The following is an 18,410-nucleotide window of genomic DNA, read 5'->3' on the forward strand; positions in this document are numbered from 1 at the left end:
GGAATGTAAACTTATCAAAAATAAACACAGAATTACAACACCAAGGATGAAAACTAAGGTAAACTAAAGACATTGGATTATTATGATGTGTCAATGTACGTTCATCCTTGTTATAAAGAAAAATAAAAACAAACAAACAAACAAACATACAAAAAGCATACCATTCTGGTGAGTAATGTTGATAATGGGAGAGGCTCTGCATGTATGGGAGTAGGGGGTATATACGAAATCTCTATACCTTCCTGTCAGTTTTGTTGTAAACCTAAAATTGCTCTAAAAATAAACTCTTTAAAAATTTTTAAATAACTATGTTAGTGGGAAAGTGTCAAGAATAATTTTCATAGATTCACAAAATAATACCACAATTACATTTTATTTAAGAATTTATATGATATCTTTTTTTGTGTGAATGAAAAAATACTATTTGGAAACTGAATAAATCTCAATTGTTTGGAAGTGCTTTTAATGGCACCCGTAAAAGGTTAGATTTATCCAAACATTAGATAGTGTATTTATTTTAAATTAAGAAGTAAAAATGAAATTGCTTTTGATAAGGTTTTATAACACAAATGAAAGTGCAGGACCAGACAGTTTCACTGGTGAATTCTACCAAATAGTCAAAAAAATTAATACCAGTCTTTTACAAATTCTTCCAAAATATAAAAGGGGGGAGACTCTTTCAAACTCATTTTATGAGAAAGCATTACCCTGACACAAAAACCAGACAAGGGTGCCACAGTAATAGAAAATTATGGGACAATATCCCTGGTGAATATAGATGGAAAAATCCTCAACAAATATTAGCAGGATCATACACCTGATCAAGCAATATTTTTTCAAGGATGCAAGGATTGTTCAAAATTCATAAATCAGTCACTGTGATACACCACATTAACAAAATGAAAAATAAATATCATATGATTATCTCAATAGATGCAAAAAAGCATTTGAGAAAATTCAACATCCATTTATGATAAAAACTCAGCAAAATGAATATAGAGTGAACATAGCTCAACATAACAATGGCCATGCATGACAAGCTCACTGCTAACAGCATCCAAAACAGTGAAAAACTTTCAGCTTTTTCTCTCAGATCAGAAACAAGGCAAGGATGCCCATTCTGGCTGCTTTTATTCATCATGGGATTGAAAATCATAGCCAGAGCAACTAGGCAAGAAAAAGAAATAAAAGGCATCTGAATTAGAAAGGATGAAGTAAAACTATCTTGTTACTATTTGCAAATGATATGAGAATATATATAGAAAACCCTAATGACTCCATCAAAAAACTGTTAGAACTAACGAATTTAGTAAATTTGCAAGATACAAAAGCAATGCACGAGTCGTCACATTTCTATACAATAATAAACTATAAGAAAGAGAAATTAAGAAGCAATCCCATTTACAATTGCATCAGGAAGAATAAAATACCTAGACATATATTTGTTCAAGAAGGTAAAGCCTTGTATGTTGAAAACTACAAGACATAAATAAAAATAGAAGACACAAATAAATGGAAAGATATTCTATGCTCATGAATGGGAAGAATCAATGTTGTTAAAATATACATATTACCCAAAGCAATCTACAGATGCAATGCAATCCCTATTAAAATTCCAATGGCATTTTTCACAAAAAAATAGAGCAAATAACCCTAAAATTATATGGAACCATCAAAGACCCTGAATAGCCAAAGCAATCTTAAGAAATAAGAATAATGCTAGAAGCATCAAGCTCCCTGATCTCAAACTATATTACAAAGCTCTAGTAATTAAGACAGTGTGGTACTGGAATGAACACAGACACATAGATTAATGGAACAGAACAAAGAACTCAGTAATAAACCCATGCATATATGGTCAATTAATTTAAGATAAAGATGCCAAGAATCTACAACGGGAAAAGGACAGTCTCTTCAATAAATGGTGTTGGAAAAACTGAATAGCCACATGCAAAAGAATAAAACTGCATCATTATCTTATACCATACCCTAAAATTAATTCACAATGGATTACAGTTGAACTTAGACCTGAAACTGTAAAACTCCTAGAAGAAAATATAGGAAGTAAACTCCTTTACATAGGTCTTGGTGATGATTTTTTGACTCTGGCATGAAAAACAAAGGCAACAAAAGCAAAAGTAATAAGGGGGACTATATCAAACTAAGAAGCTCTGCACAGAAAGAAAACAACAAAAAAAGCAATCTACTGAATGGGTGAAAAATATCTACAAATTATATGTCAGATAAGAATCTTATATCCAAGATATGTAAAGAACTCATACAACTCAATATAAAAAAATCCAATTAAAAAATGGGCAGAAGTTTTGAATAAATATTTTCCCAAAGAAGTCAACAGATACATGAAAAGATGCTCAACATCACTAGTCATCAGAACCACAATGAGACATCACCTTAGAATGGATAGTGTCAAAAAGACAAGAAATAATAACTGTTGATGAGGGTGCAGAGGAAAGAGAACCCTTGTACACTGCTAGTAGGATTGCAAATTGGTGCAGCCGCTATGGAAAACAATAGATTCCTAGAAAAATTGCAAATACAACTACCTTATGACCCAGAACTCCACCCCTGGGTATTTATTTGAAGAAAACAAAAATACTAATTTGAAAAGATATAGGTACCATGTTAATTTGTTCATTGCAGCATTATTTATAATAGCCAAGGAAGAATGGAAACAACCTAAGTGCCCATACATGGACAAATGGATAAATATTATTATATATAAGTATATATTCTATATGTTATATAGAATATTATATATATTATTCAGCCATAAAAAAGAATAAAATCTTGCTATTTGTGGCAACATGCATGGACCTCAAGGACACTGTGCTATGTGAAATAAGTCAGAAGTCAGACAGAGAAATACAAATACAGTATCATTTCTCTTACATACGAAATCTGAAAATAATAATAATAATAATAATCTCATAGATACAGACATCAACATAAGAAATATTCAAACCTGTAGAGAATTTTTATGAGTTTATTTGAGCCAAACTGACGACAATTGCTGGGAAGCAAAATATCAATGGATTAAGAAAATGTTATAGGGAAAAGGTAGATTTGCATCTTGTAATGTATTAAATTACAACCAAAAGAGGAGATATAAAGGGGTTACATGAAATCCACTGGTGGTAGATTAGGAATACAGGAGAAAGCAAAGTGGGGAAATCTCTGCAATTGGATAAAGAGTAAAATGGAGAGACACATACTTCTTTTACATTGGTGGGTACAGGATAGGTAATAATTAACATTTACAGCACATAGAGATGGCATGTGGGAGAGCAAGATAATAAAGAGGGGTTCTGTGGTCTTGTGCTCTGGTGGGAGACTGTGCCCTGAGGGGAATGGAAAAAGGAGGATTACTTTGACATTCCAAAGGTGTGTTGTCTTAGATGCACAAAAACAATAGACAGTCTTAGTTAAAGACTGATCAGCCTAGGACATGACTACCCACCATAGCTCACTTTTAGTTAAATTTTAATTTCAGACCATCCTATGTGATTACTTTCAGTCTCAGTTTGTAAAGCTGCCATGCAGACCTCCCCTGAGTTTGTCAAGTTAGTTTGTAGCCTCTTCTTTGTCTGTAGTTGCCAGAGGCAGGGGCTAAATAAATAAAGAGGGTCAAAAGGTATATACATACAGAGTGGGGAAAAGTAGGTTTACGGTGCCATTGTGACATTCTTTTGAGTTAATAAAGCTATTGTAATAATCATATCCTGCATGTCTTTTTCCATATGAAAAATTGTAAACCTACTTTTGCCCACCCCTGTGTATGTGTATTTGCAATGATAAATTAAATTGAATTTAATTTATTTAATCAGTTATTAAAACTGAAAATACAAGCTTTGCAGAGGTTAGAAAAAGCATTACAAAAAGTAGTAACTTGTTTTTGTTTTTTTTAAATCAATTGAAATCATTTCAGAACAAGTTTTGAAAGTAAGTTTCTTAGGTATATTTTATGGCTTTAATGGGTTTCTGGTGTACACTATACTGTAAAAATAATGGTGCTTTGACACCCCAGATACAATTATTTATGAGTTATATTTGCTGAGCACTTTCAGATGATCATCCCCTAAATTAATGAACTTCATAAATTATGTGTGATTACAGATTTTACACATAACCTACCTTTCACATTCTGGAAATGAAAACTATCATGTCCTAATAAAGTGACTCATTTAGGACACATCTACAAGATAGCCATAAGATCATTAATTAATGTTAAAAATGCTTAACAAAATCCTTTCATGTGCAAAGAATTTCTGTGGGTATTTAGAATTATCAAGACACAGTCACATTAATAGATCTACATGCATGGAGAAAAAAGTTAACTCACAATGCCAGGAATCAAATAAAATATTGATTCAAGGGACAAAGTAAGAAAGATTAACTGCTAAGCAAACACTTTATGCAGTAAGAAATGTTAGTGCAAAGGTAAGACAAAGTGAGAGGGATGGAGCCAGGACTTCTCCTTGAGAACTGTAATGGAATCACATCTTAGAAAATGGGCAGGTGGGGAATAATTTGAAGGATTGTGGAAAATGTAAACCTTTCATATTGAAACAAGCCTGATGAACCAAGTGTGGTGTTCATAATTATTAAATTTTCACTGTGAGCCCAGAGAAGTTGCTTTTTTTTCTTCAGTTATCACTTCTTTCTTTACAGAGAGGTGTTGGATTATTCCATGTGCAAAGTGCTTCATGAAGTATCCATTTTGCTACTCATATTAAGTAATTACAACTAAATATGAGCACACCCAAAAGGCTGCTTCCTACTCTCATCATTTGAGAAAAATAGAAAAGTACTGTTTCCTATTATTAAAACTCTCTGATGCTCAACAAACCCTAGTCCAAAAAAGGGCAAAGAACACAAAGATATCGATCACATAAAAGGAGGACTGGTAGTCAGATATATCTCTTCACACACTTAACATAACAGCTATCTTAGTTCCTGTGTTGTCAGCCACTTACTATTAAATAGCCACGGAAAAAATGTTCTCATTTGAAGGACAGTTGGTCGTAGGAAAATGCATCTGGATTTAATCACAAAAGATGTTGGAAGCTTTGCCAAACAAGGGAGTATTCAGTCAGCTTCAACCAGCGATGCCAGACTGTACTGATGAAATGCCCCAGGAAGCTTCAGGTAGAGAGTATTGAAAAAGCAGTTTTTCTGATTTTTAGAACATTTCTATCTGGACTTAAAAGGCCCTCCTCCTTGGAGTGGAAAATACATGTAGGATGCACAGACAATTCTGACTGCCAACCTGACAATACAAGAGCCACCCCTAAACCTTTTATAAAGATAGTGGCAAAAAGGTATTTTCTGACCTAAAACTTGTCTTGTCCTTTCCAGGACTATTATTCAGGGGAAAAATTGGGTTGAGAATTAATTTCACTGACCACCCTTGTTTTTTATGGCACCTGTAGGGTTATTTTCCTGGGGCCAGAACTGTTGTTTCACAATATTAGTATAATTTCTACTCAGAATTCTTGAAAATCAGTCCCCCCAGGTCTCCATGATGGCTTCACCACTTCTAGATAAATAGAACAAAAGAAACAAAAAAAACATAAACATCACAGAGGAAGCTCTGGACTCCAGCTTCCTTCAAGACACCCCAGGCTTGGCTTGGATTAGTATAAACGTGGAAATTAGGGACTTTTTCTTTATTTTGGAATGTCTTGACATTAATGATAGCTGCATTGTCAGCCAAAGGGAGTTCATAATTACATACTTTATATCTATATCTATATCATCTATATCATCTATATCATCTATATCATCTATATCTATATCTATATCATCTATATCTATATCTATATCTATATCTATATCTATATCTATATCTATATCTATATCATCTATATCTATATCTATATCTATATCTATATCTATATCTATATCTATATCTATATCTATATCTAATCTATATCATCTATATCTATATCTATATCTATATCTATATCTATATCTATATCTATATCTATATCTATATCTATATCTATATCTATATCTATATCTATACCTATATCTATATCTATATCTATTTCTATATCTATCTATTATCTATATCTCTATCTCTATCTCTATCTCTATCTCTATCTCTATCTCTATCTCTATCTCTATATCTATATCTATATCTATATCTATATCATCATCTATATCTATATCATCTATATCTATATCTATATCTATATCTATATCTATATCTATATCTATATCTATATCTATATCTATATCTATATCTATATCTATATCTATATCTATATCTATATCTATATCATCTATATCTATATCTATATCTATATCTATATCTATATCATCTATATCTATATCTATAAAATGTCTTTATTGATTTCAGAGAGAGGAAGGGAGAGAGAGAAATAGAAATAGCAATGATGAGAGAGTCATTGATCGGTTGCCTCCTGCATGGCCTGCCCTGAGGATTGAGCCTGCAACCTGGGAATCGAATGACGATCTCCTGGATCACAGGATGATGTTCAGCTGCTGAGAGCTGTTAAGCCATGCCAGCTAGGCTGGAATTACCTACTTTTTAGGCATATATCCTTAATCTTTCATAACTTTTCATGGTTCCTAATTGACATGCAGATCCACTCCTCTTTTTTGTCCCTGTTCTTCAGGTTTCTTTCTAGCTCTGTTCCTCATTTCTTAGAAAGAGATCTATATTTTATCTGATTATAGAGTCATTTCTGCTATTGGAAAATTTAAATTAATATCACTTTAATACAGAAAACTGAATTTGGAATGACACAGGGTTTGTTAAGAAATCTAAATAATAGTCAATAATGTTGTAATAACTATATATGATGCCAGGTGAGCACTAGATTTATGAGGGAGGTCACTTTGTAAGGTGTATAAGTATGTAATCACAGTGTTGTTACACCTGAAATTATTGTATGCCAACTATAATTTAAAAATAAAAATCAATTAATTAAAACATCTGTAAATGCAGCTGAGACATTGTGTTTTCATGTGCCTTGATAGATGTTAGTCATGAGAGATGCAGGGTGTATTTATACTTTATGGATATTTTTGACATTTGTGTGAATGAACATGAGAATTACCATGGAATATAGTACTATGTAGATAAAATTGGGCTGAAGTTAACAAGTGCTCCTTCTTTGGACTTCAGCTGTGATAACTGGCATGAGCTTAGATTTTCACACTGCTTTTATTTCAAAGCTCACCAGGGCTTCTACTTACTGACTAGAAGAAGGATGGGGGTCTTTATGTACAAATCAGACAGTAACTAGATAAGATGTTTCTACTTTTTTATCAGTAGAGTTCATTTTGCACAGGTCATTTTCTACCTTAATTAATACCATACATGGTATAGAAAGATGATTTATTTACCCACTTGAAATGTTTATTATACACACATACATACACACAAACATTTACATACATGTAATATGCAATAAGATTGTAACTGGAAGTTTCTGAGAAAGCAAGGTATAAGGATAATTAATTCCAGACCAGATTATGAACTTTCAAAGAAAATGTGGGAAAGTAACATATTGTATGGTTCCGAGAGGAAGACTGTTGGGTGGATTTCTTTGGGAAGAGATGTTTCCCCTTTAACTCAACTCAAGAAAGAAGACAGAATGAGAGAGGGAGAGGGAGAGAGAGAGAGTCAGACCTTCTTTAAGTTATAATCAGTAAAAATAATTTAAGATAACATTTCAATTTTTCATGGAAAAACTAGCATGGATTTATTCCAATCTCATTCAACAGGTGTTTATTAAGTATTTACCATGCTCCAAGTGTAAGTTTCTAGATATGTGTGGGACACAGGACCCCGCTTCTTAATGTGCAGAGCTCCTAGTGATTCCATAAAGAAGAAATTTTATAATACATTGTATGAAAAATATGACAAATGCTACAGATTGAATCTTATTAGTAAATACACTAAAACTTTTTCCTCTAATAGTCATAAAACAGGCATTGTTATATCCACTTTATCTCATCCATCTTAGCAATTTGTTGTGTAGGATTCCCAGAATCAAAAAATAAGATCTGATACTTTAGGCAAATACTGTTTTCCTCTGTCCTAATCCAGAAGTATTTTTTATTTTATCTTTACTGTTCAAAATATTACCGATGTCCCCTTTTTCCCGCTTTTACCCCCTCCACCCTGCACCCACCCCCAGGCCTTCCCTGCACTGTTGTCTGTGTTCATGGGTTACCCTTATATTCATATAAGTTCTTAGGTTAATCTCTTCCTGTTCCCCCCCTGAAGTATTTTTTTTATTTAAAATATTACGAATGCCCCTTTATCTCCCCAATGACCCATTCCACCCCATCCCACTCCCTTCCCCAATCCCCTTCCCTACCATTGTGAAGTATTTTTTTAAAATTATTTATCAAATTTTTCTTTCAAACTTTTCTATCTGGATATAAATATCACTTTATTTAATTTTTCTAACAACTTCTATCTTTGGGTTAGCTATTTTTACCTAAAGGTTTCCTGTAGGCAGGAGAGACCTAGAAATGCACCATTGGGCCATTCTTATTGTTTAAACCCAATAACTGACTTTACTTATACTATTGTTTTTTTTAATATTATTATACCAAAAAGAAGTTCTTACTGAATAATATTTTCCCATAGAGCTTTAAAAACAAAAAAGAGTAAATATTCACATCCACATCTTATGGTTAGAAGACACTTAGCAAATTGATCTGTATCATCACCATGCTGAGACACCACTAACTCAGAAGTCCAGGAGATCCACAGTTCCTCAGGAGGCACATACTCATGCTGTCTTATTGTCTTTGCTTGAAATAAACCAAAGGAGCTTCCCCAGTCACCTCCTTAATAAAGAAGGAAAGAGGAAGGGCTTATGAGCTTTTCACTGCTTTTCTACTGTAGGCTTTTGACTGTGGATGATGCCCAGTTGTTCCAGCTCAGGTGACACTCTGCTTACTCCTCCTGACTGTTGTTATTGGTGAGGTGTTCTCCATGTCTCCACGTATTGCTGGTGGAAGTGGGCTTCTTGGAGTGTCATGGGAACAAGAATTTCTGGAGGTCCCCACAGGAGTATAAGATATGGAAAGCTTTATTACTGTGGAATTAAACCCCTGAGTTTCCAGGATCCCATTTCCCTTTTTCCAGCCATGGAAAAAGTCTCATTTTGTCTTCAGCAGAAATAGGATAAAAGCCACTGCCCAGAGTTTCCACTCCATAGTCAAGTCCACTATCTGGCTAGGTTAACTTATGTTCCCAGCTATAGTTCATTGCCTGTGGGGTCACCATGAAGCTGGGCTGAGACCATGAAGCTTCTAGGGCCATGTGGCAGGCTAGTGCAGGTCACTGAACAAATGAGAAACAGGAGTGCAAATGGCAAGAGAAAGAATTCTTTGTTTTGGGAATTTTAACTAGGAGCTTATCCAATGAATCCTTCAGGATTTTGTGCATTTGTAGTGGCTCCACTCACTCTAGCCAATTATCTTTTTCCCCAAGTTAGGGTGACAGGCTAGCACCTTCCATAGGTCACCCCAACTTCACTGGTCATGCATCCATTTTTCCCTTTGTTGGATTCTTCCCCCAGTGATTTGCAGGGAATGAGCCAGTGGTTCCCTGTGGCACATGAAGCTGTAGCTTCCTGGTGAAGCTGACCAGATAACCATGCTTATAATGTCTGACCTCCCCTTTGCTCCTTTCTTGTTATTAATATTAGATAGTTAGTTAGGGTATTATTAAAAAATTATGAAGCTTGACTATTATGTACAAGATGATGCAAAAAGAAGCTGTTAATGCCCTGGAATAAAATATGTATCTTCCACTTCCAAAAATGAGTATCACTTGTTAGTAAACTAAGAAAATAGTTTTCAATAATTTTTTATTTATTGATTGATTTGAGAGAGAGAGAGAGAGGAAAGGAGAGAGAGAGAAACATAGATTTGTTGTTCCACTCATTCATACATTCATTGGTTGGTTCTTGTATGTGCCCTGACTGGGGATCAAACCTATAATCTTGGCATTGAGAAATGATGCTCTCACTAACTGAGCTAGCCAGCCAGGGCTAGTTTTCAAATTTTGACCATATACTCATAATAAAATATATTTTAGGTCACAACTCTAGGAATTGCCCAATTTTTCAGACATATAAATATATATGTAAGTGAAAAATGTTTTATGATATAATACCCTTGGGCATTAGTCAGTTTTGCTGTAATAATGCTGCATAACAAACAATCCTAAATATTAGTGGCTTATGTTCACAATCACTTCTTTCTCAAACATGATTCTGTGTGTCAATGGTGATCTGCTGGATTAGACAGGAACTTCTGGTTCAGGCTCCCATTTGAGAGTTAGATTCAGGTTTGAGTCATTAGTCTCCCATTCTTGGTCTGTTTCTTCTGTGAAACTGTGCAGGTTCCCAAATGCCTGACTGCTCTTAAAGTTTGTTCACAGCTACATACTGTCATTTATGCCTATGTTTTATCCCACACAACAAATTGTGTAGCCAAGCCCAAAGCCAGAGTTCAAGTCATGGCTAGAGGGGGAAGGAGGCAAAGAATTATGAAAAAATAATACTATCACAATTTACTACCTGTGATTCATATTGTTCTCTATTTCAGTGTTCTCTTTCATTTAAAAAAAAATTGATGTTCACAAACTCCCAAGCTTATTTCACAATCTACAAGTGGGCCATGGTCCCCACTTTCACTGTACTCAAGCACCTCTGAAATATGACACCTAATCAAAGACAAATATTTAAAAAGGTGGTCTTAAAATCCCTGTCTGGAAAGTTCTAGAAAGTTCTGGAAACACCTGAATCTGTTCCAAACTAATTATAAAGATACGAGTAAATTATTTTACATTTAAAGACTTCAGATTGCTTTCAGTTTTCCATTATGTACTGAAATAAGTGTTTTATGCATATTATTACTTAGCAAATATACAGAAGTTTTTGTCTAAGTAAGTATGGCAACATGTGTTGCCAAAATCAGGACTTTAAGTGATGGAAGAAATTAAGATTCATGAGTTCTTTGTGTTAAACATTGCTTTTCCAATTTTTCATATGATGAGGAGAACATGTGATGGGGCCAACAGAATGAGATTCAATAAAAACAAGCTAATGGCATAATTGTTTTTCATTTAATCACATCATCTGAGGCTCATGATTAACGTAAACCTTTTTTGACAATCCATGTCTATTAAATACCATTCAAAAGTACAAAGTTCCTAAGAACTTATGCACACCTATGGTCATAGCAGCACAATTTACAATAGCTAAGATCTGGAAACAGCCCAAATGCTCATCTACTGAGTATGTGATGGTATAAAATTTGCTTATAATTTTCATTTCACTAATGACTAAAGATGTTGAGCATCTTCTTATATTTATTACTGTTCATACATAATTCTTATCATATATACCCTTGCTGAAATGTCTATTCAAATCTGTTGCTGATTTTCTAATTGGAAAAACAAGTTGCTGAAGCTTTTTATTAATAGTTTGCAGCAGCTTTTTATGTCTCAATAGATGTCCTTTATAAAATATAATATTTGAAACTATTTTCTTGTCAGTAGCTTGTCTTTTGGTTATGTTAATGCTGCATTTTGGAGAAAAAAATATCCATGCAGTTTGAGGTATTATTTTTAATGGGTTGTGCTTTAGTGTCATGCCTAAACAATTTTTACCAATCCTGAGTTGACAAAAATTTTCTCTAATGTTTACATCTTAAAGTTTTGTAGTTTTTTCACTTAAATATAGAACAGTGATACATTTTAATAAAACTTTGTGGTTCCAGTGGTCTAAGTTTATATTTCTACATATGGAATATCCAAGTTTTTTAGCAAGATTTATTGAAGAGTAACTTTTCTCCAATAAATTAAAGTTGACACTTTTAAAAGTCAATTGGCCATAAAAATAACAATTTATTTCTGAGCTCTAATCTGTTACATATATGTCTCAACCAATATCACACTGTCTTGATTATGACACTATCGTATGTTCATAAATCAGATACAATAAGTCATCAAACTTTGTTATTCTTTTCAACATTGTTTTGATTCTTCTAAGTCCTTTGCATTTCTTTTTATTTTTCAATTACAGTTGACATTCAGTATTACTTTATACTAATTTCAGGAATACAGAATAGTAGTTAGACATTTATATAACTTACAATGCGATGCCTTGATAAGTCTCGTACCCTCCTGGCACTAAGTATAGTTATTACAGCATTATGGACAGCATTCCCTGTGCTGTGCTTTACATCCTTGTGACTATTGTATAACTGCCAATTTGTACTGCTAATCCCCTCACTTTTTTCACCCCCTCCCATGTGACAACCATTAGTTTGTTCTATATATCTATGGGTCAATTTCTGTTTTGTTTGCTGATTTATTTTGTTCTTTAGGTTACACATAAAAGTGAAATCATATGGTATTTGTCTTTGTTTGACTTGCCTCACTTATAATATGCTCTAGGTCCATTGACATTCATTATTACTTTATACTAATTTCAGGGATACAGAATAGTAGTTAGACATTTATATAACTTACAACGTGATGCCCTGATAAGTCTGGTACCCACCTGGCACTAAATACAGTACTATGGACAGCATAATACTGTCTCAAATGGTAAGATTTTATTCTTTTTTATGGCCAAGTAATATCACATTGTATATATGACCACCACTTTTTCATCCATTCATGTATTGATGCCCAGCTAGTTTGCTTCCATATTGTCTACTGTAAATAATGCTGCAATGAACATAAGGGGACATATCACTTCAAACTAGTGCTTTGGGTTTCTTCAGATAAACACCCAGCAGTGGAATTGCTGAGTCATAAGGTAGTTTTATTTTTAAGTTTTTGAGGATCTTTCATACTGTTTATCATACTGGCTGCAACAATTTGCAATTCCACCAATAGTACAGGAGGAACCCTTTTTCTCCACATCCTCACCAACACTTGTTTGTTGATTTATTGATGACAGTCATTCTGACAAGTTTGAGGTAATATTTCATTGTGGTTTTAATTTACATTTCTCTGATGATTAATGAAGTTGAGCATCTTTTCATATGTCTATTGGCCATCTGTACATCCTCTTTGGAGAAACGTCTATTTAGGATCTCTGCCCATTTTTTTAATTCAATAAAGTAGCAAGATATAAAAGTAATATTCAAAAATCTGTTGCATTTTTGTACACCAATAATAAACTAGAAGAAAGAGACATTAATTTAAAAATCACATGACACTTACAACTGCATTAAAAATATAAAATACCTAGGAATAAATTTAACCAAACAGGTAAAAGACATGTGCTCAGAAAATTATAAGAAAAAGAAGACGACACAAATAAATGGAAGTATAATCCATGCTCATGGATAGGAAGAATTAACATTATTAAAATGGCCATATTGCCTGGCTGGGTGTGGTTCAGTGGTTGAGCATCGACCTAGGATCCAGGTGATAGGAGTTCAATTCCTGGTCAGGGCACATGCCCAGGTTGCGGGCTCGATCAATGACTCCCTCATCATTGATGTTTCTATCCTCTCTCTCTCTCCTTTCCTCTCTCTGAAATCAATAAAGACATATTTAAAAAAATAAATAAGTAATAAAGTAAAATAAAATGTCCTTACTACTCAAAGTAATCTCTATATTTAATGCAATTCGTATCAAAATACTGATTACACTTTTCCACAGACAATAGTGGGGTGAAGGCCTGAGGAGGTGGTGGGAGCAGGGTGAAGGGGGTCAATGGGGGAAAAGAGGGAAACATCTTTAATACTTTCAACAATAAAGATAAATTTTAAAAAATACTAATTGCACTTTTCACAGAACTAGAACAAATAATACTAAAATTTATATGGAACCACAAAAGACCCCAAATAGCCATAGCAATCTTGGGAAAGAAGAACAAATTTAGAAGTATCATGTTACCTGATATGAAATTGTACTACAAGGCTCTAGTAACCAAAACAGCATGGTACTGGTATAAAAACAGATACATAGATCAATAGAATAGGATAGAAAACCCAGGAATAAACCTACACCATTATGGTCAATTAATATAAGAAAAAGGAGGCAAGTATATACAATGAAGCAAAGACAGTCTATTCAATTAATGATGTTAGGAAAATTGGACAGATATATGCAAAAAAACTTGACCATTTGTTACACCATATACAAGAATAAACTCAAAATGGATTAAAGACTTAAATGTAAGTCTCAAAACCCTGAAACACCTAGAAGAAAATTTTGCAGCAAACTCTGGCATTGCTATTAGTAATATTTTTCTGAAACAATAGAAAAAATACACAAATAGGACTACATCAAACTAAAAAGGTTTTGCACAGCAAAGAAAATTATCAACAAAGAAAACAACAACCTCCTGAATGAGAGAAATTATTTTCCAATGATACATCCCTTAAGGGGCTAATATCCAAATTTATAAAGAATTCATAAAAATCAATAAAAACAACAAATCAATACAATTCAAACGTTTGCATATCTATTTTTCAAATTTTAGAATCAGTTTTTCCTACATATTTCAGACTTCCCAGTCCCTATAATCAAATCAAGCATATATAAGAAAGGGGAAGAGAAATGATATATACAGGATACACACTTGGATGCATAGATAGACAGATTGATTAGATAGATAGATAATAGCTGATAGATGATGATAGATAGATATAGATAGATATAGATGATTGATAGATGATAGATAGATAGATATAGACAGATAGAGATAGATAGAGATAGATATAGATAGATGATAGATGATAGATAGATGATAGATAGATGATGATAGATAGATATAGATAGATAGATAGATGATAAATAGATAGATGATAGATAGATAGATAGATAGATAGATAGATAGATAGATGATAGATAGATAGATGATATAGATAGATTAGATAGATAGATGATAGATAGATGATAGATAGATAGATAGATAGATAGATAGATGATAGATGATAGATAGATGATAGATAGATTAGATAGATAGATAGATGATAGATAGATAGATGATAGATAGATAGATGATAGATAGATAGACAGATGATAGATAGATAGATAGATAGATAGATAGATAGATAGATAGATAGATAGATAGATGATAGATAGATAGATGATAGATAGATATAGATAGATAGATAGATGATAGATAGATGATAGATAGATAGATAGATAGATAGATAGATAGATGATAGATAGATAGATGATAGATAGATATAGATAGATAGATAGATGATAGATAGATGATAGATAGATAGATAGATAGATAGATAGATAGATAGATGATAGATATAGATAGATAGATGATAGATAGATGATAGATAGATAGATAGATAGATAGATAGATGATAGATAGATAGATAGATAGATAGATAGATAGATAGATGATAGATAGATAGATATAGATAGATGATAGATAGATGATAGATGATAGATAGATTAGATAGATAGATAGATGATAGATAGATAGATAGATATAGATAGATAGATGATAGATAGATTAGATAGATAGATAGATAGATAGATAGATAGATAGATGATAGATAGATAGATAGATAGATAGATAGATAGATAGATAGATAGATAGATGATAGATAGATAGATAGAGATAGATAGATAGATAGATAGATGATAGATAGATAGATAGATAGATAGATAGATAGATAGATAGATAGATAGATAGATAGATAGATAGATAGATGATAGATAGATGATAGATAGATATAGATAGATAGATAGATGATAGATAGATAGATAGATAGATAGATAGATAGATAGATGATAGATAGATGATAGATATAGATAGATAGATGATAGATAGATGATAGATAGATAGATAGATAGATAGATAGATGATAGATAGATAGATAGATAGATGATAGATGATAGATAGATAGATAGATAGATGATAGATAGATAGATAGATGATAGATAGATAGATATAGATAGATGATAGATAGATGATAGATGATAGATAGATTAGATAGATAGATAGATGATAGATAGATAGATATAGATAGATAGATGATAGATAGATTAGATAGATAGATAGATAGATAGATAGATAGATGATAGATAGATAGATAGATAGATAGATAGATGATAGATGATAGATAGATAGATAGATAGATGATAGATAGATAGATAGATGATAGATAGATAGATATAGATAGATGATAGATAGATGATAGATGATAGATAGATTAGATAGATAGATAGATGATAGATAGATAGATATAGATAGATAGATGATAGATAGATTAGATAGATAGATAGATAGATAGATAGATAGATAGATGATAGATAGATAGATAGATAGATAGATAGATAGATAGATAGATAGATAGATGATAGATAGATAGATAGAGATAGATAGATAGATAGATAGATAGATGATAGATAGATAGATAGATAGATAGATAGATAGATAGATAGATAGATAGATGATAGATAGATAGATAGATAGATAGATGATAGATGATATAGATTAACCTATCTACTTGTTCTATATCTCTAGAAAACTTTAGTACAATGTTAAACTGGCCAATAAATGACTCTACACTTTATTACTTGTTAAAAAGGGAAATCAAGGTGAAAGTTGCAGGCTAAGTACCAGGAAGTAAGTATAAAGGCAGCTGTCTGAATGGTGGCCTTCAGTTGCTAATTCTCTTCCAGATGGAGGGAATTCATCACCAATGTGGCAGTCAGGCTCAAATTCACTTCAGTGTAATAGGAGAACTAAAATTTGTGCTTAGGAGTAAAAGGGTTTAAGGTTTTGCCTAATTTCAGAAAAAAGTTATGGAGATGCATACCTATAATAGGTGTGAGAGAGGAAAATCACAACCACTGTGTGCAGAAACCAGGCAAAAAGTTAGAATTCTGGCTGGTTCTCTTGGGGTGGGTTGTTTGTTACAGAAGAATGTAAACATGTGGGGCATTACAGCCCAGCCCCTCATTCTTTGGTTGTTTGTTCTTTTTCCCCTTTCATTCTTTCTGTCATGCCCAATGTAGATCCAATAGGAGATGGGTACAGCGCATAGTCCTGACTGCTATAAGGGAGCTTTGGCACTAAGACAGACAAATTACTGCTGGAAACCATAAATAAGGTATCTCTGGTATTCAGACTCTTCCTCTCCTAGAGTGTATTTACCATGCTGATGAAGGTAACCCACTGGAGAATAAGAAAATGACCCCCCAAATTCCAGATATCTTGTGGTCACCCCATTATCTTGGAGAACTCCCTTCGCCTTCTATTTCAACTGAGTGAGGTGAGAATTTAAGCGATGTTACAGTATTTTGATAATTGAGTATTGGATGTCTCAAAGTAAGATCAACTCCTTATGTGTCACTGCAGCTGTACAAGTCAACAAAGACCTCACAGATGCCCTAACTGCTTCAAGGTGCAGGGGAAGCAGAACATGGCTGAAGTCTCACTCACTACTTACTCTTGAACTTCTCTTCTCCCCATACACACCCAGTTAGTGAAGATGACTTTCTATTTGTGAAATGTGGCTATATTTTTTTAATTATATATTATCTTTTTATATTTTAGTTTGTATCTCTTATTTTTATATATTTTTTAATAGAAGGGATGTTTTGAAAACCTGTATATTTACTTATGCACTTTTAAAATTCCATTGCTCTCTTTGAACCTGTGTTTGATTTTAGAAATCAATACAAAATGGGATAACTATTGACTATCTCTTTTGTAGGACCCAACACGGTTTTATTTATTCTACAGCTTGTGTTTTCACTTCCTGACTTTTGCCAATATGCTTTTGGTTATAGCCACAAATTATAACTTCTATGACACAGATTATGACTTCTGTACTATTTCTTCAATCTTCAACTCATGCCTCACCTTTTCCAAATGTCTCCCCTAACCCTCAAGGCTGATGAAAATGTTTTCATCACAAGTCTTGAAAAGCATTTATCACACTACTATGATGTATACATTTTGGTTTCTGTATCTAAGTCTCAAACTAAACTGTAAAATTCCTAAAGTCAGGGACCAAGTCTTTTCCATACTCTAATATCTCAGGGTCTATTTTGTTCATCAGATTATTTTGTTCTTTAGATTCTACATAAAAGTGAGATTATGTGATATTTATATTTCTCTGCCTGGCTTACTTGATTTAGCATAATAATCTCCAGTTCCATCCATATTGTCTCAAAGGGCAAGAGATCCTTCTTTTGGACAGATGCATAGTATTCCATGGTGTAAATGTACCACAGCTTTTTTATCCACTCATCTATTGATGGGCACTTGGGTTGTTTCCAGATCTTAGCTATTGTAAATAGTGCTGCTATCAACATCAGGGTACATATATTCTTTCTGATTGGTGTTTCAGGCTTCCTAGGATATATGCCCAGACATAAGATCACTGGG

The sequence above is a fragment of the Miniopterus natalensis genome, chromosome 2 (assembly GCF_054644295.1).
Source record: "Miniopterus natalensis isolate mMinNat1 chromosome 2, mMinNat1.hap1, whole genome shotgun sequence".
Taxonomy (NCBI): Eukaryota; Metazoa; Chordata; class Mammalia; order Chiroptera; family Miniopteridae; genus Miniopterus; species Miniopterus natalensis.